This window comes from Lonchura striata, chromosome 3, assembly GCF_050655825.1.
Source record: "Lonchura striata isolate lonStrDom1 chromosome 3, ASM5065582v1, whole genome shotgun sequence".
NCBI classification, from domain to species: Eukaryota; Metazoa; Chordata; class Aves; order Passeriformes; family Estrildidae; genus Lonchura; species Lonchura striata.
The window spans coordinates 55,150,002-55,174,217 of NC_140705.1; the positions used below are offsets into that span (position 1 = coordinate 55,150,002).

The window sequence follows — 24,216 nt, forward strand, 5'->3', positions numbered from 1 at the left end:
CCTTTGTCTATTCCACAGGTTGTGTCAGATAAAATTCTAGTGAAGAGTGTCATACTGACAGCAAGAACAACAGAGATAATTCAGGCAGTGCCTTTAGTTACACTTGACTTTCTCGAAGCCTGTTATGAATTGTGACAGCTGGAGAAGGGTAATAAAATAAAAATAAAATAAGAAACAACAACAAATAAGTACTTCAGAGAATTAAAGCTTCTCAGTTCTGATTTCATTGGGAAAGCAGACCTGCTAACAGTGTCTTATTTTTATCAGTATGTTAATTTACCTTTTGCTTTTTCTACTGAATAAAGACCACAGACTACTGTTTATATATTCTTGATGTGAATGTTTAATTATTGGTATTGATTTTACCTTGCTTTACATATTTTACCTAAGATACTTAAGATCATAATGACCAACCTCTCTCCTGTGGTGCTGGCTACTGTGACAGCAATCTTACACATATTTATGACTGAAAATAACTGACTGCAGTGGACTTAAATAAAAGCTCCTCATGAGCACATGATTTGCAGCATTGGATATGGTGGAGAAGATTTTCAAAAGCACTTCTGGAAGTCTGACTTTTCACATGCTGAACCCATTACCCTTCTACCCATCAAGCCCTCCCAAATCCTCCCTTTCTGTGTTGTCTCTGTCGCTTTGGTCATGATCCCGAGGCTGCTGCAGGAGGAACAGAGACAGAATGAGCATGTAGCAGTAATCCTATACTAGCGTGCTGCACGAGAGATGCCTGTAGCAGCATGGCACGTCGGCTCTTCAGCAGTGTGCCCTGGACAAAGCCTGCCAGCTATTTCCCCTGCAAGCCACCCTGCGTGGATGTGGCTGTGCCCCGGAGAGCTGCCGGTCCCCGTGGAATGCGTTTGAGAGGCGTGCGGTTGCGTTTTGTTTGACGTTATGACAAATCCCAGCTGCACAGCCGGCTGTGGGCTTGCCCAGGGTAGAGGCTTTCCTCATCTCTGGCATTGCATGGCTGCTGGGGAGGGCTGCAGTAACATAACTCTACTTCGCTCCATATTTTTCCCATATTTAAAAGAAAATAAACCATATGAAAAAGTGCCCTTCCCACATGCATAAGGACTTCTGAATTCCTCCTGTGCTCTGGATAATTGTTTTCAACTTGCATTTAATTTTAAAGCTTGCTGCTTCTATTTCAGACCAAAGAAGGACTTGTCAGCCATTTCCAATTACAGTAGTTTGCCTAAGGAAAGACATATTTCAACTTACAAACCTCCTACTGCCTATGTGTCTCTACCCATCCAAGCACACCTAGGGCTGAGAACAAGCAGATAATGGCATTGTAGAGGTATAAAAAATAACATTAGGAGAGCCTCCTGTGATAGGATAAGAGTCAATTGTTTTAAAGTATTTTTTTTTTTAAGCAAGAGAAGGTAGGAACAAGAGGAGACTTTTAAGGAAGGTGGGGATTGATTGAAAGAGGCTATTAAGGGAAGGAAGAGTTTGCTGTCTTGCCAACTTCAGATTAAGCATAGATTTTTTTTTTTCTGGAAGATGTATAATAGTCATATTCATTTTATGGAGTTCAAGTCATATATAGGCAGGTCTTCTATAGTCAAGAATTCAAGTACACATCTAATGACCGCTTTTAGTCCTAAATTCAAGAAATCAATGAGGAGACATCAAAGTGCTTGGAATGAAACTGCAAAAGTTTCACTGTGTGAGAGAACTGAGACAAGTTTAAAAAGAGGCCCTGATCCTACACATCAGTTTGTGAACATGAGCATCCATTTCCAGAATAGATGTTGATCTCTGCAGTGAATTTACAATCTCTGCTTAACTCAGAGAGTCCTAAAGAGAAATAATCAGAGGATAAACTGTTTTGCTATAAAGAACCAATTTTAATAAAGCCCTGTTCTTTCTCATGGGATCATTAAAAAACTGACAAGATGTTTCCATGCATGAGACTCTTTAATTCTTATAATCTTTCTGGCCACTACTGGGACATTTCTTTTCCTTCAGTGAGCTTTGGTTTTGCATTTGTCACTAACTCATGGTTCCAAGATGTCAGGGACTACCAATGGGGAAGTTTAAAGTAGTTTTCATTTGTAAAACAAAGCTCCTGAGTAGTCACTTTGTGCCTGAGACAATTCCATGTCCGCCTGCCCAGCCCTGAGAGAGACTGAATGATACAGCCACTTTCTCCTCATCCTGGGCTTCTTCAGAAGTCCTGTCACAGCTGAAAGAGCCATTGGTATGCTGCCAAATGACCACCAGTACCATGCCCCCACTCCTGTGCCCAGCACCCTTTAGTGCTGGCACTCCTGTGCTGCACCAGCTGGGCAGTGGGTGGTGGCTGGGCATGCAGCAGCACACAGTGGCACGGTGACACGGATGGGCATGTCACCCTTTGGCTGTATTGCACCACAAGCGGGGTTAGGCTGGCCTTGAGAAAACCATGACTAAATACTGCCAAGCTGATAATTTTCCAGATCTGCCCCTGGGTATCAGGATTGAAAGTGCTGCTTTTTGGACTGCTGTAGTGGCCGGCAGGGGGGACCTGCCCTACAATGCAAACATTTGTTTAAGCAGTGCTTTTAGCAGTAGATTACATCTCAGCAGAGCCATGAGTACTGATTCTGGCTGCATGAAGGCCTCCCTTGTAGCAATATATCTATTCTGAGTGTAGACAAGTTTCAGTAACATTAATAAATTGGCACCGAGGGGTTTCTATAATATCTCAGTTTCCCACAGCCAGTTCAGCTTCAGAGAGGATTCTGTGAGTTTTTAAAGGGGCAGAATGGAAAAAAATTCAAAAGGAGGCAGAAGATGAGCAGGGCTCAATGTAGACATGACAGGGACAGGAAGGGTATCTTTTTGTTGTCTCAGCCCTGTTTTCCACTTTTTAGATAAACATATAACTCTTTCTGAGTGCCCAGGTGCCATTACCCTCCCTCTCTCAAGCTATGTGCGCAACAGGTGGGAAGGATGTGCGGGTGCTGCTCATGGCCCTGCTTGTATCCCCCCAGTTTCATCTAAGCTAGAGCTGTCCCTGCCCACAGCACACCTCTGACTCTCACACTAGGTAACTCTGCTCCTGTCCCTCATCTCCATTGCATGCAGCTTCCTTCACTCCCAGAGTTTGCTCTGGTTCCTCTTTTAAGCATTCACATGCTCTTTCTGAGTTCCCTAGAGTTCCCTTTTTTTACCCAGTAGCAGAAAACCTTTCCTTTTTCCTCAGTGTGTCTGTGATCTTAAATTGTCTCTCCTTTGTATTTTTCTTTCACTTTGCAAGCAACTCTTGACCTTCCCCTTAAATGCCCAAGATTCTAAAACTCCTGCAACTCTTCTCACTGCACAAGACAATAATCCCTCCCAAGTTCTGTTATATGAATTTGAAAAGCCTGTCTGTGTCCATCCAGTAAAAAGACAGCCTAATGATTTTGGTCAAAGTAATATGGAATGTCATATCTCTGACAGTCATATCTTAATACAGGGAAAACTGTGAAAGTCATATGTGTGGTCCACCCCTTCCCAAGTTAGAAAAAATGAGATGCATTAGTTGCATCTGTATAAGCACTTTTTTCCCTCATTGTTTGGAGTTGCATCTGATCTCAAATATAATACTCATTCTGGTGGGGAAAAGGAAAAATAAACCCCTGCAATTCCTCATTTTCTCTTGCTACTGATATCATACCATATACTTATGCTAGTAATAATTTTTAAACTTACCCGCTCACAGGACAGTGTTCTGGGAAGTTCCTGTTGCTGTTCTTCATGGTCTCATTCAAGGACCTTGGCAATAGCCAGCCTAAAAAAACTCTCTCTGAGGCTCGGCCCAGATTAGCACAAAGGCAGAATAAAGCAATAAGGAATAAATCACACCAAGATCTATATTTGGAATGGAAAAACAGTTAGGCTAACATGCTGGAAGTGTTAAGCAGGGGACTCTTGGGAACTAAGTGCATTTCTCCACTCAGGTGGAAAGGAACCTTCTTATGTAAATAATACCAAACGACCTCCTTTCTTACAGAAAGAATGGAGATACAGCAGATGGACAACCTTTTCACAAGAGAACATTATGCTGAAGGTGAGAGGGATCTTGACATCTGGAGACTGGATTTGAATCCAGGTTCTTCCAGTGTTAGGAGAGCAGTCCAGCCATTGGCTTTGACCCTCATGGTGTTGGGTGTATGTCCTTGCAGTTTGGCTAAGGCACTGTATTAGCCAATTGGGCTGCAGAGAACATCAAGATATCACTGGGCACCAGGAATGAAGGACAGAGCATTTGTCTGCCAGTAGCAGCACAGGCACCAAATGGTTTAAAATTTGAGATTCATCCTTCCAGCATAAGAAGGCAGCTGAATGTGACTTTGTGGCACTCCTCCATGAATTTAGTTATTTTAAAATTCACGGAGATTTTGGAACATAATGCAAATAATTTTGAAGGATTAAAAAAAAAAAAGAGATTTCTAGAATTAATGGGAACATTCAGTTCAAATAGGAAATATTAATGAAGGAACTTTGGAAGCTTTATAAATGCATTGAAGTTTCATCTATGCAGCCAACTCCTGGAACTGTAGGAAATTTCTCCATTAGGTGGGTCACTCCACAGATGCCCACCCAAGCTGGTACTGGTCAATATCATGAGAAAGACAGGAGACAGGTCTTGTAACAATTTGAATAACAGCAAAAAGGAAATATATTTTCTGCCAATCCTTTTTCCTCTATCCAAAGCAGAAACCAACTAGGAAAATATGTTTAACATCAGACATTCTTTTTTCCCTTCATATGAAGAAATCCAGAAGATGAGTGTTTCATTATAAAAATATTTCATACTTAAGAGATACTGTCTCTATGCCTTTGGTTGGGTAGCAGAGTAAACTGTTGCATGTAAGTGAAAGGATTTAAGATGTGTTAAAAAATGGAGTTCATTTTAGCTGCACTGTAACTACAATAACATACCTATTTTTTTCATAGCCATGCCAATCTTGTATGAACACTCTCCCTTCCTGTTACTCTTTCACATTGCCTGGATAGGAAATCAAATGCAATGGAGATGGGTGAAACCAGGGAAGTCTCAAATTTTATTGAACTTTGAGGGGTTTTGGAGCTAGTAGCTTGCAGAGGTAGATGAAACCTTCTGTGGAGGGTTCCATCTCTAGCTTGGTGATTGCCAGTTGAAGGATGAACCATGTGAAGAGACATGAATGAAAAAGAACAACTACATTTGACCCCAGTTTTGTCTGTTGCAATGCAGGAATAATTTGCAGCTCGAACCATATTTGTTTGATTTGTGAGTAGAGAACATGGCATTTTTTGAAAGAAACTCGGTTTTGCTGACTCCTGTGTTTGGAAATTACCTTTTCAGTTACTCAAACAGGAAAGGATAAACACTGGAAATGTTATTAATAAAACATTAAGCCCCCTCCCTCGCTCCCTCCCCAGCCCCAGCTCCTAATTCAGCAGAGGTCAAACAATAAAGTTTACAATCATGCACTCCACGCTGCTCAGCACTCCGAGTCAGCACACCAGTGACTGGCTAGATTAACTAATCTTCCTCAGCTTCGTCTTGGGCCCAATAACTACTGCGGCAGGTCATTAACCAGCTGGTGAAGCCCCGGCACATCGTACATTTATTCCCAAACCTTAGCAGCCGCTGTTGAGTCCAGGAGCCTTAAAGAGGTACTTCTGATGTTAGCTGACAGAATGTTAATTTATGCTCGCTGTAATTCAAGGGGATTCCAAGGCAACTGTAAACTAATGAAACCTGAATAACTTTCCTGGAGAAGGTTCCTTATTTAATCAGTCGAACTAAAATGGAAATATGTAAAATGAGCAGTCATTCTTTCTTTTAAAATATAAGGCCTTTTTGTGAACAGGGAGATAAATGAGAACATGATGTGTTAGAGAAATGAGATGTAGAAAAATGTTTGATTAATGCAAAATATTTAATCTCCCCAAGTTCCTTGATTTTTTTTTTTTTACTCTGCTGTTCATCACTGCCAAAAGTAAAAAAGTAAAGAACGCAATGTCTACTAAGTTTGGTAACCTAGCAGAGGTATTGCTTTCAGCCAGGGTTAGCTTTTTCTTTCCTTTTTCTTTTTTTCTCCTCTCTTTCTTTTTTTTTTTTTTTTCCTTTTAATCTCAAATGAAAGGCTCTCTTTAATCAGATAATTGACCAGCTGGTAATTTTAGCCGTTTGTGACACACCAGTTGGCAGGTACAGTGGTACATAACCATGAGCCTTTTCCTATAGCCCTCCCTCCCTCTGGGACACTCACAGACGTGTCTCTGTCTTATCAGTCCCAGGGGACAATTCCCAAACATTTTGCAATGAAAATGCAAAGAAGGGGCCTTTTCCCTCCCGAAAAGGATGGCCAGCTGTCAGAGGTAATGACCGCCAGTGGATGCACAGATGGCACTGGAGGTGCCATCAGCCCGTGGAGCACCTGGAGAAAGGGAGTGTCCATTGTACAGCTGTTCCTGTAGAGACCATGCTCTGCCCTGCTCCTGGGGGTCAGGGCCCGTGCTAGGTTGGTGGGGGCCCAGTAGCAGCAGACATGGATGTCTCCAGAGTAAGCCACACTAGCAAGGAAGGGAGGGATCCTCCTTTTGATTTACTGTGAGCTTCTTGCTCTTATCCCTTCTCTGCTCTTCACTTTCAGTGGTGGCTGGGGGTGAAATGTAACTTGCTGCATGACTGACAGACCTTCAAGCTCCTCGGCAAACCTTGGGCCTTATTTTGAAAGGCCCCTGAAAGAAAAAGGATTGTGTGCTCTCTGAATGCAGGGCTGCTGAACCGCTGCCAACCCCAGGCTGCTCCATTCAAAGGGCTGAGTGAATAAATGAGAATAACATCCTTGGGGACCTCACGGATCAGTTTACTCTGAAAATCCTCAGCCTTACAAAGGGTCAGAGTCACAAGGTAAATGAAAATGGCTGGGAGGGGACTTTGATGGCCAAAATACTGTAACTGTAGAGGACTTGAAAGAAAACTATTTTTTAAAAAGTGAGAGAAGAGAGGAAGCAAACAGGGGAGAATGTGGCTAGCAGGGGGATTTCAGCCTGCACCCTCATCAGAAGGGAGAGGGGGGAATAAGAATAGGAGAACAGAAGAAATGTCTCCATTCTCTTAATCAACAGTGATCTTTGAAATACTGCTATGGACAGTGGCTGTAGCAAGGGAGAGCCTCTCTCCTGCCTGAAGCTTCAGTGTAACAAAAGTATTTCCTTTGGGTAATGACAAGCACAGTAGAACAGAACAGCGTTTCACTCACTTGATAAGTTACCAACAGACCTCAGGACACGGAGGGCTAAGCAAATGGCATTAAGGACATGACTGCACTGTGTCCTGAAAGAAACTGAAGAAAATTGCACCTAAGTGCAATTCAAATATTCAGATAATTTTGGTGTTTCAGTTAAAAAATGAACATAAAAGCTAATGCAGAGACATTTTAAAAGGCATTTTGGAGATAGCTTTTCAGTGGTATGCAAGACAAGGATGTAAATGTGCACACATACTTTGAGTCTGTTTAAATTTGTTAAAGTCAGTAAGTTGTATAAGGCCAGATGCACATTAACATCTTGAGACCATTGGGAATTAGACACCTAAACACTTCAGTCTCTAAATCTCTGGCTCTTGTTGGTCTCTTCCCTTTACCTTTAGTTCTCTGAGCAACTCCATTAATACTGACAGTAGTAAAGTTAAACACAGTCCTAAACATTTGCAGGATCAGGATGTGTGTGACTTAGAGCAGCTGCAGTTTCTTATTAGGTGTTTGCACAGTGCCTGGCATCTGGGCCTCATCTCAGTTGGAGTTACTGCAATTCAAGTCATAGTAATTTAAAAAATGGGTTAAATACTGAATTATAAATATCTTCTGACAGATTATCTTCTGTTAGTGAAATATTTTTTTCAAGTTCTTAAGGTCAAGATACTCAGCTGACAAGTGCACAGCTTTGGTCAGACTGCTTCTTTCTCAATGATCATTGCACCTTAAGTATGGGAGAACTTTTATGTTCAGCTGAACTTATTTGTGCTCTCACGTGTCAAATGTGATACCTGTAGGCTACTAAGAGACAGTTACAGGCATGTCTTCCTCCTCAGCTGTCAGTAAAGACTCTGCTATATACAGACAGTTTCCTTTTGCAAACAGTTATTTGTTTCTGTAACACAAGAGGAAACCAGAAATTCAAGCTTGCTCCATTTAGACATTCAGATCAATGTCCATGAAAGCTAAAGGCCTTACCTTTAACTTCCACTAGGCTTCATGTTGTCATATAGGCTCCATGACTTGTAACTGCTGTTTTTCTGACATACTTTTGTTGATAGGTGTATTAGTACCCTATAGTAATCCACAAAATAACAGTGTGCAGAGAAAATGCAGGATCCTGTTTTGTGTTTCCTACGCACCAGCTGCAATATAGTTCCTCTGATCAAAGTTCCCCTGCCTTGGGATTCAGATGGGGAAGAACCTGTCAGCCCAGAGAGCACTATAGACTGTAGATTTTTTAGGGATAAAACAAGAGGGTTTAGCTCACCAGTAGTGTAGACAGCTAGACCCTTCATTTGAAAGTATAGATAAAACCTACCTCAAACTGTTTTGTTTTGTGTAGTGTGTTGCTATTGGATTTGATGGGACTGGAGAGGAAGTAAAATTGCATCCACATGGGCAAACACTATTAGGAGACTTTTTTCAGTCCAGAAATATTTGAGGCTTTTCTAGCTTTTCTAAAGTTTATTTTTTCTCCATCCGATTCAGAAGACAGTGTATAGGTTTAAATCCTTGTACTAGACAGAACAGGCATCACTGACTTGTGATCCAGTTTCTGTATCAAATATTAGAATCTTCAAGGGGACACATATAACTTCTCTGCACCTTATTTCATCTACATAGTGCAGAAACAGAAGCACTAGTTTAATCCTGCAGGCTGTGCAAAAGAGGTACCAGTAAGCTGTAGAAATCTTATTTTGGCACACAAATTAATGGAGAAAAAAAGGTCTTTGTTACAGAGCACACCAGAAGACAGTTCATCATTTATTTTTAAACAAAAGCAGGTAGTTTGCAAAATTCAAGATGGGTTTTCAAATAGACTGGTGCTTAACCAGGAGTTGGGCTCTCTTTGTGGATGCTCCGAAGTCTAATATGGAGCAAAACCATGTTTCAGCATACCCAGTATGAGAGTATGAATAGATTTTCCTTTGAGCCTGCCACCTGTTTTCCTACACCAGTGGGAGCTTTGCTACCTCTGAGATCTCTATCAACTTTGTCAAATTTAGTTAATGTAGGCCAAAGGGCTCAGAAGTTATTGAAGTATCTCATGTTGATATAAGACTAATTTCCTTAGGAAATCAGGCTGAGAAAGCAGTTGAGTTCAGAGTACATTCAAGGCTGTAACATGCCATAATTCACTGTAGCTGTGAGCATCACTGCATAAATGAACACAAATGCACATGTGTTTCCTAATGCCTACTGGAAGCAATAAGCAGAACCAATAATGTATATGTAATTGTATTTATTTTTCACAAATGTCTTTTAAGAAAGGATTCTCTTAAACCAACAATTTGAGAAATAGCCCAAACTGGGATTTATCTCAATTATGTTGTGTACGATTATACGATAGACATTTTTTTCTAGGAGAAAAAACTCAAGTTGCACATGGAGTTCATTAAAATAGGACTAATGGTTTCAATCATGTTTCTAATAGTGTGGAATAGCTGGTCAGCAATGTGGGCTGCGGATAAGCCTGTGTGATATCTGCTGAAGCATATGTGCTTTTGTTTTCCATCCTCCTGATGAGCAAACTGTTGCTGAAATGTTTTATTTTTACAAATGTGAACAAGAAGAAACATTATTGGAGAAAACTATGAATGAACATGAAGAGTAAACATGGTAAGTATATACAAAGCCTTGCTGTAGATGTGTTCAAGTAGGTAGGGACAAAGAGGCCTGTCCCTGCTGTGGGGTGGACAGTTGAAATTCCTCTGCAATGCAGCCATAGGGAAGGACAGCATCAGGGCAGTACAAGTCAGATTTTCTTATAAAGTGCCAACTCATACTTAGCTTCAAACTAACAAAAAGCAGAATAGTGCACCTTAACTTACTAATTAAGTGCCAACATTTTTTTAAAGTAATCCTTGTTTTCACCATATCTACAATCAATTTTTAAAAAGTATACATCAGGCAAACAGTTTTTGACATTTCACTTTTCTTTGGAGTTGCAGGGTTTTTGTTTATGTAGGGACAGGGAGCAGCTGTCCCACATACAGTCCCCCTCAGGCTATCTTTTTTTTTACCTTGAAAACCTTTGCAAATGACACTCTCCTAGTTCTGTTTTTCCGGTGTTCCCTAGCAGCAAAACTTTGGAGTTTCATTCCAAGTAATTTGCTCAGGGCCAGACGAATGCTTTTCATCCAGAGTTGTGGATTTAGCTTCAGCCTTCAGAGGGCAGCCCAGGGCAGCAGACAGCGCACTGAAACCTCCTCTTGGGTGAAGTTTGGATTCTCTTGGCAGATTTTATTCTGAGTTCTTTCCGGGATGGAGGTATTGATTAATGTCATTATTCCCCACGTGGTGTGCCTGTGCAAGGCGATACCTGAGCATGGCTCTCCCTCTGTGGGCAAAACAGCACGACCAAAATGCAAGGTGACTGCTGTGGTTCTGCTGGACAGGCTATTGTGGGAGATCTGTAGAGGAGAAAAAGGAAGCCCCTTTGCTATGTTGTGTTTGTGTGCAACAGAAACTTAACTATAGATGTGGGTAAGAAACTCCAATTTTTGGAAGGGAAAACTGTGCATCGTTTCTCCAAGAATTAATATGAGATCATCTCTTATGTTTAAATTTTAATTATAATTAATTCTGCTGGTATGATGGAGACAATGAGTTCAGTGTGCCTTCCCCAAAACAAAACACGGCTTGTTTAGTTTAATTCAAAAATACATTAAAAATGGTTTAGATGAATGTTGAAAGACCCATTGACTTCCACTGGGCATGCCACATAAATAGTTGGCATCCTATCTACTTTCCTCATCTTGCTTTTAATTCTCTCTTTTCCTTTGTTTTCTGCTATCAACTTTCACATAACTCTGCATTGCTCCAGGCCTACATGTTCTATAGATCAAGTCACTTCTAATAAGAAAAAATAGTTAATTTATGAAAACATTTCCTTGCTGGGCACTGGAGGAGGGGAGGTAGGGGTGGGTAGAAATCCTACAGAATTTTCTTAGAATAGAATAGAATCATAGAATCTGTAAGGCTGGAAAAGACCTCCAATATCACTGAGCACAACCTTTAGCCAAGAACCACCATCTCAACTAAACCACATCACATCCAGTCTTTCTTGAACACTTTCAGAGACGGTGACTCCACCACCTCTCTGGACAGCCTGTTCCAGTGCTTAATCACCCCTTCAACCTTTCAGGTTGACTGAAGTCCAACCTGAACCTCTCCTGGTGCACCTTGAGGCCTTTTCCTCCCATCCCATCACTTGTTAGCTGGGAGAAGAGGCCAACCCCTCACCTGGCTACAGCCTCCCTTCAGGCAGTTGTAGAGAGCAATAAGGTCTCCCCTGCGCCTCCTTTTCTCCAGGCCAAACAACCCCAGCTCCCTCAGACTCTCCTTATAAGATTTACTCTCCAGACTCTTCTCCAGCTCTGTGATCCTTTGACAAGCTCCAGCACCTCAATGTCCTCCTTGTATTGAGGGGCCCAAAACTGGACACAGCACTCGAGGTGCAGCCTTACCAGTGCCAAATACAAAGGGACAACCATTGCCCTGCTCCTGCTGGCCACCCTATTGCTGGTACAGGCAAGGATGCCACTGGCCTTCTTGGCCTCCCAGGCACACTGCTGGCTCATGTTCAGCCACTGTCAGCCAGCATTCCCGAGTCTTTTTCCACTGGGCCACCTTCCAGCCATTCTGCTCTAGTCTATGGGTCTGCCTGGGATTGTTGGGACCCAAGTGCAGGATCCTTTGCCACCTTATTCTTGATGATCCATTTAATTTCCTTGTTATTATGCCTAAAAGACAACCTTCACCAAAATTCCTGAAGAAAATGCCCCTCTAACCTAACTGAGGGATTTTTCCTCATGTTGAAATGTTGCCTTTCTTTATGCTCAGTCCTTCTCTGATATTAAGAGTGGTCTTGGAGCCTGCTTCTGGTGGAGAAACTCAGAATTTTGGCTTTTGTTCTGGCTGACCGTGACATGCAGGCCAGAGAAAATGCTGGAATGAAAAGATGCTTTATTATCACTGTTTTCCTTATGTATTGTGAAACCATGGTAGAGCCAGGAGGGAAATTGAAAGTTTTATAATTGTAAGTGCAGTTCAGGGAAGAAAAACAAGTGTCCTTGAAAATATCTCCTGGGTTTTATTACATGTGTTCATGGATGCCAGCAACTTGGAATGGAACAGCATCAGGGAAACAGGATAGATTTCAAAATATAAAAATTCAGAAGTTCTATAATACAGTGCTAGGGAAGAATGATAAAAATGCCTGACTGCACACCTAGCTGTAGCAGAAAAGAATGTAGACAATTCTCTGAGGAACAGGGAAACTGCTTTCCTTTAACAGCCTTGTGCTACTCTCCAGGCTGAAATCTGGCTCCTGGGCTGACCTCCTCCAGCTGCTCCACAAGCAGGAAAAAAAAGACCCTCCAAAAAAACAAAGGCCTCAAGGAAAACATTAAGAGAATAGTTTGCTAGTAAAGGAGAATTCTTCATAATTGCTTTCAGTTAGTTACTGTCTTACACTCAAAGCCGAAATGCTGAATTAATTTCTAATCCACTTTTAATAGGCAAGACGCAGAAGAATGCATGGATTTTTAAATGTTCAATGCATGTTCATAAAGAATACATATTGTACTTAAAAGCCCACATATGCAGAAACAAGTTACATACCTTTAAATGCTGCTGCAGCTCTGTGTGTTAAATAGAGAAAAGCAAAAATCAGTACATATTTATTGCCCTCATATATTATACTGATTCCCATTCCCATCTTGCTACACTACATTCCCTTTGGCATCCTTTACCACGTTAAACTGAAGACATGTGCCTGCAGAGTCAGGTATCTGTGTCAGACTTCCCCAGCAGTAGGCCAGTTATTGGTAGACTAAGATTACAGTGTTAAACTACTCTGCATGGCACTCGACCTTGGCGTGCAGTGCTGATCTCTCTGTGCTTGCCCACTCCAGGAGCCTGTAGCCAATCTGCTGCACTGCTCCAGGACCCAGCCCCACACATGCTCAGCAACCATCAACAAAATAAAAGTGGAGGAGAAAACTGTTTTATTACCTATACGTCTGCAATACAGTTTGTCTACTTTGCTGGCAGAGAGGCCAAATGATACCTTTTCTTTTAGGATAGAAAAATGAATCATACTTTCTGTCTTAAGACTAATGTTTATGTGTCTCTGGAAATGTGATCCTTATTCTCTCTGCTATAGACATGACCCAGATGCTTTTCTGCCATTCAGAGATATGCAGGATACTCTTAATTTCTCTTTTCTTTACCTCCTTCCCTCTCTCCCACCTACTTCATTTCTTTTTTCCTTTGTCTTCCTTCCTCTCACTCTTTTTCTTCCAGGGAATGTGTGTATGCAGTCATTCCCAAGCAAAATGAGTGTGCTCCTTTTTGTAGAACAGTGGAGAAAATTGTTTCAAGAGTGGAAAGTTCCCCAGTTCATTTCAAAGCTTTCTATTCTACGTGATGGGATGGGGATTGTTTCCATGCTAGTGTCTCAAAATGTTGTTCAAGTGCCATTGTCCTCTGAAGAGAATGCATCACGCTTTGGGAGCTCAGACAGGACTAGCTGAAAGAGATCTGGCTTGTAGGGGTCCGTAGGCACCTTCTGCCTGGGAAGCTACTACAGACTACAGCACATTGTTTGACTGATCTGGAGCTCATTCCTGCTTGAGTCAGGGGTAAATCAGGAGCACCCTTGGTTGGCTTTGTCACCAACATAGACTGTGGTATCAAGTGCTAACAACCACAGGATAAAGGCACTGCAGAGGTAGTACAAGTGGAGGCAGGGTCTGTCAGGCAGATGAGCAGAGGTCTCAGACCATCAGAAGTCTCACTGGTTTCTGCCGTAAGCACAAGGGCACAGGAGTTTTAAGAAAAGGTCTGAAAGCAAACTGACTTTGTGGATGTTTAGAGCAAACTCTTTCCAATGTCAGGAGTCATGCAGATGTGGTTGCTTACAAATGAAAAAACTGAAAACAGACGGATTAGGGGAGAGCTGAGTTCTTGGTGCTAACTCCAAGACAAGAGCAGGCTGTGAAATGAAGCCTGCTAGCTTGTTTGATGAGGCAGAGAGGCAAAGAGAGACAACTGTAACATGATCAAAACAGTGAGGTTGGAAAATGATCTTTAGAGCAACATTCTCAATCACTATGAACAGGGAAAACTGTGTTTGTCAAGAGAATCAGAAAGGGTGTGACTTCCGTGGTCTACTGTGCTTTGTCCAGACCAGGACTGAACAAGCTTTTTAATCCGTGAGGTACTTAGTTTACTAGACAGAATTATATATTATATATGTGTTAGAAAAATGTTCCTGAGCCAGTATTTGTTCTAAATCCTTCTCTTTTCATACTGTTTTCATACTGTTTTTGCTGTGCCCACAAATGCCCATCGAAATCAAGATCTTAAAGATCTAGTGGATATACAAATATTGCTGCCACCTTCTTTCAGCTGCAGAGGACATGAGAAAACTGCAGACTCCTCATTCAGTTGAGTCCTCATCAGCTTGTTCCTGTTGCTGCTGAGCACCAGGGATACCCTGGCAGAGAAAAGGTGTCCCCATGAATGGTTCCTTTGGCTGCCCGTGCTGGTGCTCCTTTCATGCTGTCCTCAGAGGCTGAGTGGTCTTTGGGTGAGCCAAGTTTGGCTGCTGGTCTGCCTAAACCTTTTGTAAGCAGCCATTCATGCTGTGGTTGCAAGGGCACAAGGGATTGAGGTGGGGAGAGATGATGGGAAGATGGATTTATCCCTTTATTCCTATAGCCAGGTCTGTGTTGGGTGGCCTTTCTTAACGCTGATGTTTATCCACTTTAAACACTTCTGATAGTTTTAAATAATAATGCTGAGATCCCAGAAAAGTTTTTGGGATGAATTACAATGACATTTAAAATAAATTTAAACACGAAAAAATGAACAATTTCCTAAATTGAACCTTACCTGAGACTTTGTGTGGATGTGATTTTTGTAACCATGTGAATTATGGGTTCTTGGTTTGTTTTGGAATTTTACACCATGTTACACCATAAGCTGTTGCCTAATTTTCTCTCCACCAGCACTGCATAAGCATCATTGCTTTTCAAGACTGCTTTCTCCTGTTGTTAAATAGCCATGCCTACTGATGCTCCTACTTTTGCAGATGGGCTAGAAATCTTTACAGAAATGCATTTTTGCTACAATAGCAATACGTCTAAGAATAAATTAATATACTATTCAGCCATTCAACTTAAGAAAGACAGTAATGCTCTTGTTGAAAGACAAACAGGTACAAAGACATGTCCAGAGATCAACACTGTGCCTGATCTATGTAATATTGTTATGAAATGAGTTATACAGAAGAAGAGCTAATAGTACTGAATAACTCTTAGGTGAAAGACATAGCATAAAGGACTTAGGCAGGTTACAAAGAAACAGTGGGCTAGACAGTAATAATTCAATATGTAAGAAAAAAAGGGAGTCTGGTTATCACAGATGAGGGTATTGATTTAAGATCAACATCACTTTGGCTGAATACCTCAGTCCTTCTAAAGGAAAACCAAAGTGTTTATAGAGGAGCTAAATAATTTTTGCCATAGAGAGCAAGTGTTATAGTTACCTTCTGTGCCTATCTGAATCAGACATGACTGGTTGGAAGCTTGATTTGAGCTCTTAGGTTGAGTTTCACTCAGTCTTCTCAGGTCTGGAAGAGCTTGTCTGATCTGTGCTGCATGTGACTCAGAGACAAATTAAGTTAGTTAAACAAATATACAAGACAAAGGAACAAAAAGAATGCATTTATTCTGTGGCATTATGTGCATTTCTGAGAAATTATCCCTCATTTGTTATATTTTAAATGAGAAAGAAAAGTATGTTATGTGCCTATGTATGTTAAATTTTATGTGCCTTGAGATAGAGCTGGTAAACACACATGTTGTGGAGTGTTTCTGCTGTCTGGAGCTCATGGGCCCCTTATTGCACTCATTTGTTCTGCATGGCAAGGGCTGAGTTCCATAGTTTGCTCTTGGCAGCTGAGAGCTATTATTGGGCTGCAACATCTGTTTCAACAACAGTGGGTCCCTGGTCAGCAAAACTAATTAAAAAAGAAGTGCAAAGTCAAATACCATGACCTATCTGCTGTGTCTACATGTAAACATGGAAACTACTGAAATAATGAAAACTTAAGATAATTTACAAAAATCTGACAAGTGATGAAATGTCTCAGAACTGTTCTTCATATCAGACACTTATAAACAGCACAGGCAAAGATTAGGATTCGTCCAAGTGCTTAAGCACATAGGGAACTTTTTATGCACATGACTATTGGCAGTAAACTCACTAAGGCCACTCAGCTGTGCAGCCCTTCCCACGTGGATGAATATTTACAGAATTGGATTGCAAGCTTCCTCTGTGCTCTGCCAGGATTTTGTTAATTGGGAATTGTAGATATGAAGGTGCCCGGGTATATGTTTAATGACTCCAAACATGCACAAGATTCCTCCATTTCGATCTGCTGTAAAAATTTTTGTTGTCAAGAATAAAGTGATTAGTGCTGGTAAGTTCCAGCACATTAAATACTTCCCTCTGACCTAAGAAGGAGGAGAGGAGTCATGTTTATATTGGACTGATGAAATTAGATGATTTCCTTGAAGAAAATGTAGTAGAGAAGGTATTTAGGACAGAAGGCATAGGAAGTTGTCAGAGCAGGCACTGCTTCATTGTCAAAGTGATGACTGAGTTAGCTACAAAGCATCCTAATTTTGCTTTTTCTCAGGTTTGCTGATTAATCTCAGACTTTAAAAAACTGAACAGAAACAGAAAAGTGACCAAACACTCCCTATATCCTACACTTAGATGAAAAAAAGTACGATTTATTTTTTAAAATCTGGGTAGATTACATGTGAAAATTTGGCTTAAAGGGGGTCTCTTCATACTCCCTGCATGAGCTATATGGGATGTGAATGCTGATGAGTGAATGGAGATGGGAGCATGCATTTTTAAGCTGCTGCTTTTGCTTTAACACAGCAAATGGGCAGAAAGTGATAGTCCTTCCCCACCCCATTTTCAAAATATGGTCTATAAGCAGGTTAAATGTGAGGTTCTTTTTTTCCAGCAAATGAAAAACACACAGGGGCAACAATGAGACTGAAATAGTGTGCTGAACATGGTCCACCTGCATAACCCGTTGCTCTCTGAAATCCATTATTTCTTTAGAAATGATGGGAAGTCAGTGTTTCTCTAGAGATTTTATTGCCAGTCTGTTTATCTGCTAGAACCTCTTCAATAACCATCTTAGATGGCTGAGAATTCTCTTTACAGGGTATTGAGATGAATGGTTCATCAGACCTTCTGTCTGATGGTTTTTACATCCCTTTCTAATCTCTCCATTGAATAGCAGGTTAGCAAAAAAGTAAAATATATGCAATATAATGTTCTGGACTGGCTACAAAACCAAATTCCGTCATGATCCTATGTCCTTACAAACCATTGAAAAATTACTTGCAATTATTAATGCCACCCATGTGCCATTAATATTAATGTCATAAGTATCCAAAGTAGTGTCTAGATTATAACATTGCGTTCAGATTATTTGTCAAGAAGTATATCTTCCCCAAGAGCTAACACTGTTTTTGGTGAGAAAAAAAAAAAATATTGCTAGTTAGCTTAGCATCAGTGACAAAACTTGGATTATCCACTGCTAATTCTATTTATTTAAACTAAAAATCATTGTGTTACCTTTCTAACTTGCTATCATGCCATGTAGTGGGTTAGAGGGCAAGATAATCCACACTTCAACATTTCTTTGAGCTTTTCTAGATTTCTTTATTGGCCCATGAACTCATCTTGATATTTTGTAATTGTGCTTCAGATATGGCATCATTATCTGAAAAACAACTACATGCATTATTTACCTTTCTAACATTTTGCCAGAAAGTGCATCCATCAAATGCATTTGTATGGATTCTTAAAAAAACTTGAAGAGCTCAGAAAGGAGACAAAAGGAATAGAGAAACCATGAGCATTTATTTTGCTAGAAGAAAGTAGCAAAATTGAGGCCTTGCAGGTAATATCAGGAGCCTGCTTCACCATTTTGCCTCAGTTATAAAGAGCCCAGAGAACCCAACAGGGGATGAAGGCACCCCTATGATGGTAATGTTTTCCCAGCATGCTCATCCAGCTGGTTCTGGTCTATAGGTAGTGGGCATGATGCCTTGGAGGGGCTGCCTGGACCCACACAACCTCCCCCAGGACCTGCCTGCCTGGCGCTGGCACAGGGCGAGATGTGGGTGCAGGTACCACTGGCCATGGAGACTGTACAAATTCTTTGGAAGCAGCCATGCTCCTTCCCCTTTATTCCCTTGGTTGCTGCAAGGGCAGCAGGAAGAGCAGCTCCTCCCATCTCTTCACCTTAAACATGCCTTTGTTCTCCTACTGTGTCCACTAGCAGGAGGAGCCTGTTCCTAGACCCTTGTCCACAGGAGGGTTACATCCACTTTCTGATATGCTGCTGAATAACTGGAGCCAGCCATGACCATGTTGATCTACTTAGTTTTACTGGATGAAAACAGTAATTATAATAGCATTGATGCAGTGCAAAGCAAGACTTTCAGCTGTTGCAATCATCACAGCTCTGCCAACTTTGAAGGAAATAATCTGTTAATGCCAGCTCAGAACCTGGCCTTCTTCTAAAGAAATCAAGTAACACTGAATTATCAACATCTCTCTTGAACAGTATTGTATGCACATAGTTACCTTTTCTTGCAAGAACAGATTGAGTCTCTTTGCCCATATTTTAATCAAATTATAACTGAAAATATATGGGACCATTTTCTTGCAATCAGTTGTATAAAGGAACATAATTGTCTTCCCACTGTTTTATTCCCATGGCCTGGGTTATGCTATTCAGTTCTGAGTAGCTGCCGAGTTCAAATTCTTTCACGCACTGATTGCAAAGCTAATCAGCTAGGTGAAATGGGACTGGAATTTGCTCTGATTTCTAGGAATTTAAGTAGTGACTGCAGCTTTAGGTCTTGAGCTGGACTATTGTCAGGATGCCTACTTATATTCACCTGAGAGCCAGTGGGCATCTGGCTGCAAGGCTTCATGGACTTGCTGCTAAAAATTGGAAATAAAGCAGAGAGGAAAAAAACAAGACAGACCTACAGGATCTGTCCTAAATTAGAGCTTTCACCATGGGAGCCTGAGCAGCTCAGGGGAATTGGTAATGGGAAATTGGAGCCATGCTCCTCAAGGCTGCCAATCTGTATCTGATCCAGGCCAGTATTGGCTGGAAGCCTTTTAACATCCAACAGTTCTTTAGCTTTTTTCTTGTCTTTGTGAAGCTGTTAGCAACCTCACACCAATTCCTTTTGGAAATATATCCATAGCTCAAGGCTACCTTCACAGCTGGCCTAAAGCTGCACCCTGCTCACATTTGTAGTAGAGGGGTGAGGAGAGAAAAAGGTGGAACATAGCTCCTCCCTGTTCTCTGAAAGGTCCCCATGGTCAGGGAGCATGTGTGTAGGCAAAGAGCCATGGGCAAGACATTACTGCTGCTCAAGGTACACTTGGGACAGGAGTTTGGGTCAAAGAGACCCTGGGCTAGAGGGGTGCATGGGGAGGCATGGAAAAGGGTTGATCAGGAATCCCTGGATGGAGCAGGGAAGGAACAAAAGGTGCAGAAATGTTGCCCAAGCAAGGAGGCCATCAGCATACAGTGCATGCCAATGTCAGCCATCCTCTGTCTCTGTGCAGCATTTCTCATGTGAGAACTCAGTGTGTGTTTCTGACTCATAACTGCTGAATTTCCATGAAAGCAGTGGGAAGACAGGAGATGTGCAGTCTGTGTACCTTTAAAAACCCTCACATCCACCTGAAAAGTGTACACCCAGCTGCTTGTGCCCAGAGTTTCTCAGAACGAAAAATTGTTCAGCCCTAAAAATGTACACTGCTTTTTCCCAGCTCTCCAAATAAATGGAGGAACAAAAAACCAATGTCAGAATTAACAGCAGCTCCAAGGTCATCACAACACAGACTATGTTCTTGGGCTAAATGTTCTAAAAAGGCTGAGCTGCAAAAGGGAGATTGAATGCAGCAGCATGAGGAAAAATAAATGGTTGCAGCAGAGCCAAATTTATCAAAACAAACTGATACATTCTATTAAACCTTCACTTGTTACCTGGGGAAGAGCTTTACCTGCACCTTGGGGCTGGCCAACCACATGCAGGCAGGTAATCAGGTAATATGAGCAATTTGATACCTACCTGAAAGGAAAAAAAAAAAAAAAAAGGTATGGGCAGGGTGTGCAGTACCTAAACTAATTACTCCAAAATGATTGCCTGGATTTGGGCCAAGCATTATCTCACTTGTCCTCAGCACTACTGCAATGGCATGAGGGGAACAGAAAATGCAGTAACCTGAGAGGGAGATAAGAATGAGAGAGAGGGAGAATTGAGAATGGTCTTTAGCTGTGAAGGAGCTGTTCTATCTCTGTACTGCTCTTTTGTCCAACCTCAACAACAGCAGTGAAGCAGCCTTTGTGTCTTGTCTCCTCCTTTTAAAATGGATTGGCAGCCAGGAGCATTATCCACACATGCATAGTCTAAACACAATTAACCCCTTCTTTTTTTACCTTGATCTCCATACAGCTAGACTCATCCTCCTGAAGAATAAAATATCAAGTTTTGATGGTAATTTTTATGTAGGAAATCACAAATCCCTGATTATAAAATCCCGTCATCATAATGTTCTAAGTAGGTAATTGGTATACAGTGAATATAATATTAAATCACAATAAGTAAAATGGCAAAGTTCTGATCCAATCTAATCCAGGATTATTTGTCTTATTGAAAAGAATTCCCTTTCCTTTGATGAGTTTAAAACAGACAATGATTGTTTAATTGTTAGTGGAGAAAGACAGTAATATAGCTAGTAAGCTAATATACAGGACCTGCTTAGGAATTTAGTATAAAAATTAAGATGAAAGTCAAACTTGGAGAGAAAAGTACAGCAGCACAACATGCTTTGTCTTTCAAATCTGTCACCTGGAGAAAATAATATTTTTCATGTCAGAGTTAGGAAATCCTGAACTGTAATATAAACTCTTTCCTGCAATGTTCCTGAAAAGTGAGGGCTTGGGAGCTACCAGAGGTGTAGATGGGGAAGGAAGGTGTCTTAGACTTAGCTTGCTTAGGGCTGTGCATCAGGTTGTTCAACTAATGCAGAAGATACTGTGTGAAACCCATGACAGATATTAAGTAGGATGTGAAACACTACTGAAATGCTATAGCTTTTCCTTCTGATTGCTGTTCTCTTTACAGGGTCATTTACTGCATATATGAACATATAATAAATTAGTAGTTTTGTATGAATGAAACGTCAGAAAAGAATAGGCAAAAATGTGAAATCAATAAGTTTACTAGCCTTTACAAAGAAGGACAAGTCAGACTCTCACTAGTGGATCTAACAATCCATACCTAATTCACTTAGTCAATGCTTAGAAAATCAGTAAATGCTCACTTTCAGTGCTTGCTCCACAGGGACGTACACATTCAGTACAATGTAGATTTGTTTAAACTTGCTGATGAGTACAGACCTGAGGCATGTGCTTCGTGCTGCATCAGAACCTGCAAGCCACATGTATCCAAAGAACAGATAAACCGTGGCCATTTATGTATAGCTGCCTGGCTTTCTGCTTTGTGTTGGATGGAAGCTGGGCATGCCAGTGTTCACTGTGGTTTCCTGCCCAGGGAAGACAGGGGGAGCTAAGCTTTGACCGGAAGAGCAGCAGAAGAGCTAAGGGTTAAAGGACGGGGCAGTTCCTATCTTTGAAATTCAGTTTGGCACTCTCTAGGAGCTATAGCTGCCATTTGTACTAACATAGAAGTTCATCTAGCTCCTTTTCCTTTTCCTTTTCCTTTTCCTTTTCCTTTTCCTTTTCCTTTTCCTTTTCCTTTTCCTTTTCCTTTTCCTTTTCCTTTTCCTTTTCCTTTTCCTTTTCCTTTTCCTTTTCCTTTTCCTTTTCCTTTTCCTTTTCCTTTTCCTTTTCCTTCTCCTTCTCCTTCTCCTTCTCCTTCTCCTTCTCCTTCTCCTTCTCCTTCTCCTTCTCCTCTTCCTTCTCCTCCTCCTCCTCCTCCTCCTCCTCCTCCTCCTCCTTCTCCTCCTCCTCCTCCTCCTCCTCCTCCTTCTCCTCCTCCTTCTCCTTCTCCTTCTCCTTCTCCTTCTCCTTCTCCTTCTCCTTCTCCTTCTCCTTCTCCTTCTCCTTCTCCTTCTCCTTCTCCTTCTCCTTCTCCTTCTCCTTCTCCTTCTCCTTCTCCTTCTCCTTCTCCTTCTCCTTCTCCTTCTCCTTCTCCTTCTCCTTCTCCTTCTCCTTCTCCTTCTCCTTCTCCTTCTTCTCCTTCTCCTCTCCTCCCCTCCCCTCCCCTCCCCTCCTCCCCTCCTCTCCATTGCTTCTTTCAAGGGAACCTGCTATCAAAATTGCCTGTGACCTTTCCCATGAGCATAGGCAGAAACCTCTTCTTGGCTGAGATAAAGAAATTAGAACTTCACTCTTCCATGGTTTACCCCTAGGAATGTATTTTGGCAAGATGCTAAGAATAAACCTGTATTGAAAGGGGGATCTGGGAAGTTGACAAGCATGGCTAAGCTCAGCAGAGAAATTTGACAAGGAAATAAGATGCTTTGTAGATCAGTGTGTAGTGATTAGTCTTTTGAATGCTGGGATTATTATATAAGCAAAAAAGGAGGGGAAAACTTATTATATATCTGACAGCTACCACTTAACCAGGTATTTTTCAAACTAATGAGAAACATGATGGTGTATTTGTTTATAAATCTTGAACGAGGCTCCTGCAGTTTACAAAAGTCAATTGAATGTGATGGAAAAGTAAAGACAACTTTTCTTTTTCTACTCTCACAAATTAGAATCCCTACAGAAAGAATAGGGAAAAAAAATCCAGTGCCATATGACTGACATGCTGCCTTCAGTCTTGGAGTCTATTTTCATCTTCAAACAAAAACTGTATTATATATTTAAAACATCATGTTTTGCATAATGCAAAATGTATCCTCAGCCTACACACTGAAAATAACCAAATATCCAGAAATCTGGGCCCACTGCTATAACAGATAGTACTTGTCATCATGCTGTACAAAAGCAGACAGGTTAGAAAGGTGAGTAGTAGGAAAATAAATGAAATATATTTCTGAAACCATAAAAAATAACTTAAAATTTAAAGATGTCTTTTTAAAAATAGAGAAATAGATAAATAAATAACAGTTCTCTTCATATATTTCCTTTTCATGAGTAATAAATTCTTGTTTTAACAACTACCATCTCCATATTATTAAAATATTGAACAATCTCCCAGAGATATTATTTCCCCTTCTTGTGTCTTCCTCTCCATCATCATATACACACACAACTGTGAAGTTTACCCTGAATTATGCACATAGATTCTACTAATAAGGATTATGACTCTGTGTGTGCATGTGTAAAAAGAGGAAAATATGAGACAACAGATTCAGCTTCAGATAAAACTTTGGAATGTTTTACAGAAAATTTGTCTTCCCACATGACACATAATACAGGACATTTTTCACACAGAATATGCTCAGGGAAACAGAGCAATTTACAAACTTATTTTAACAACTTGGAGGTTTGATTTAAAATATCCTATTTGCATATTTTTTTATTATTCTGGATATCACTACATGTTTTTGTTTAATCTTCTGCAAAGGTAGCTACCAAGTTAGCTGAGACCACCTGGACCTAGCTAGAGTTCAGAGTCTTTCCAGTCCTGTCTGCAATGCCCTTTCCTTTACATACAGACTAATTTGTGTGTAAGCAAGATTTATCATCAGCCTATGCCTCTGCCTCTCACTGGGACATTATCCTTGGAAGTGTTATTCCAAAGAGCAATTCCCCAGTTTAAGTGAAAACACTTACAGACTCAGCTTATTGAAGGGAAGACTGAAGGATATTTATGAATGTTTACACCTAACTTATGCACATACTTCTACATGCTATGGG

General features: G+C 41.0%; 1 long non-coding RNA gene across 1 annotated transcript; it reads right to left on the reverse strand.

Moving 5' to 3' along the window:
- Positions 1-6,091: 6,091 nt before the first annotated feature.
- Positions 6,092-22,355, reverse strand: LOC146767902 (uncharacterized). The gene is made up of 3 exons (XR_014953755.1): positions 15,805-22,355; positions 12,873-12,892; positions 6,092-10,660 (listed from the first exon to the last, which is right to left on the reverse strand). It is a non-coding gene; the product is annotated as an uncharacterized LOC146767902 (long non-coding RNA).
- Between the last annotated feature and the right edge of the window lie 1,861 nt (positions 22,356-24,216).